Genomic DNA, 2,518 nt, shown 5'->3' on the forward strand with positions numbered 1-2,518 from the left:
ATGAGAATAAGCTGTGTGAAGAGTTTGTTTCCAGTCTTGTCTGTCGCTGTGGTGTTTCTCTATATGAGCTCTGTCAAGTGGGAAATCCAAACTCGAGAAGCAGCTCCACCAAGTCCAGCAGAACTTCTCGTTACACAGCGCACTTCTGCTCAACAAGCTGGACAAACTGGAAGCTCATTTAATAGCCGTGGGTGAGTTATTAATGTAAAATCTTTTTAGTAATCGAATTTGATGTTTCTTAGCAATCTTTAAATGTTGGCTTGAAATCATAATTGACCCTATTTATTTTTTTACAGTTCATCATTCGCTCACCTTGACTTTTTTTCTGTGAAACATAAAAGAAGATATTTTGAAAAAATGTAGACAATTTTTGGGTCCATACTATTGAAGTAAATAGAAACTAAAACTGTTAGGTTACCAACAATCTTAAAAATAAAGGTTCTTTATTGGTATCAATGGTTGCAAACCTTTAACCTCCATGGTATCTTTTCATTGCATAGAAGAGTCTTTATAGTGGAAAAAGTTTCTTCAGATTATTGAAATGTAAAAATTATTATTAAAATTCTTTGCACTAAGAAAAAAAATATTTTAATAACTGTTAACTTAAAGATTCTTAATCTAAAATGGGTCTTCTATGGCATTGCTGTCAAAACCTTCTTTTGGAGCCTTTATTTTTAAGAGTGAAGAATATTCTTCAGAATATTCTCTTTTGTGTTCCACAAAGGAAGTAAATAACTTGTTCTATCTGTGATATGAATAATCACACGAAAGTAGATGTCTTCAGTCAGCGATACAAATGTTGAATGTTTTATTCATAGTCAGCCATTATTAATTTATAAAAACAGCCAAAAGCAGTAGGACTATGAAGATAAAGCAAGTTGGTCATGTGATCTCAACCTGTTTGCCAACTCCTTGGAAATTTTACTAATGTTACTAGGCTAGTGATATGACTTGACAAGTACAATCAAAAATATGAAAAAAAAAATTACTGAGTGCACCTTTAGTTTAACATGTACATGTACAATATTATTTTAATCATTTTGGTGGGTTTGTATTAATGTAATTTGAAGCGATTTTTTTTTAGACAATGTTATTTAAAATGAAACATTCTTGCAGAAGAAAAAAACCTTAAATTGAGAAATGAGAAGAAGTCACCAAAGAAGCTGTTCCCAAACTCATACCTTTTCAAGCAATGGACTGTTGAACTTTCTGAGGATGACCAGAGGAAGGCTGAAAATCTCTTTCAGAAATACGGTTATAATGCCTTCCTCAGTGACCAGTTGCCTCTGGACCGGGAGCTGCTGGACACTCGAGACCACAGGTGAGTTCCAGCGGTTTTTGGAAACACTCAAAATTCAACATCCATCTTGATGCATTCATCCATTTCTGTAGATGCATTAGCCGTGAATACCCCCACAATCTGCCCACCCTCAGCGTGGTGCTGATTTATCTGGATGAAGCTCTGTCTGTCATTCAAAGAGCCATTTGCAGCATCATCAACAGAACTCCAGCCCACCTGCTCAAAGAGATCATACTGGTGGACGACCACAGCACAAATGGTTTGTTTCTCTCAAAAAATCCCATCCAACCCTCGTCTCAGAGGCATATTGTTCACAAAATGAGTTATTACTTCTGGATGTATCTGTTCCACAGAAGATCTGAAAACACAGCTGCATGTTTATATGAGCTCCATCAATGAGAAGCACCCAGGCCTGGTGAAGATGGTGACCCATTCAGAGCAGAAAGGACTTTCCCAGGCCAGAATCCAGGGTGGAAGACTGCCACTGGGGATGTGGTTGCCATTTTGGATGCCCACATTGAGGTCCATGTCAAATGGTGTGAAACTGCTCAGCTGACTTCAGTATTAGGCAATAAACTAAATATTTGCTCAACTAGTTGATATTCTCTGTCTTAAAACATAACACATGCGAAGCGGTGTTGTTTTAAAATTATTTATAAACTTTGATAGTATTTATTCATATTTTTAATTGACTTTTATTTTAAAAGTTTTCAGTTTTCATTTTAATTTCAAGTGTTAGAAATTTTGTTACGTGTTTTGTCGTTTTGTCAGTTTTTATGATATTTTCAGTAATTTTAATAGGCTACTTCAACTTGAAGTGAAGTATTGAAGCTGACTTAAGTGTCAGTAAACTAAATATTTGCACAAATAGCCGAAAATCTAGCTCTACCTTTTTTTTTTTTTTTTTTGAAATACAATCAAAACTGTCTTTCAAAACAGCATACAGATTGTAATGGTGTATGAAATATTTCTAAAGTACTCTCTCTCTCTTTTAGGGTGGCGCCTCTGCTTGCACGTATCCAGGCTGACCGTACGCTGGCCCTGAGCCCTGTGTTTGATAGAGTCAATTACTATGACTTGCAAGTGACAAAGTATTTCGCCTCTGCTCATGGATTTGACTGGGCTCTCTGGTGCATGTACGTGGGATTCCCACAGAAGTGGTACGATCAAAACGATCCTTCACAGCCAGGAAAGTGAGTGTGTGTTGTTGGTTTAACA

At 36.4% G+C, this 2,518-nt stretch overlaps 1 pseudogene; it reads left to right on the top strand.

Moving 5' to 3' along the window:
- Nucleotides 1-2,510, top strand: LOC107710094 (probable polypeptide N-acetylgalactosaminyltransferase 8; annotated as a pseudogene).
- The last annotated feature ends 8 nt before the right edge of the window (nt 2,511-2,518 follow it).

Source organism: Sinocyclocheilus rhinocerous, unplaced genomic scaffold (assembly GCF_001515625.1).
Source record: "Sinocyclocheilus rhinocerous isolate Xijiao unplaced genomic scaffold, SAMN03320098_v1.1 scaffold1708, whole genome shotgun sequence".
NCBI classification, from domain to species: domain Eukaryota; kingdom Metazoa; phylum Chordata; class Actinopteri; order Cypriniformes; family Cyprinidae; genus Sinocyclocheilus; species Sinocyclocheilus rhinocerous.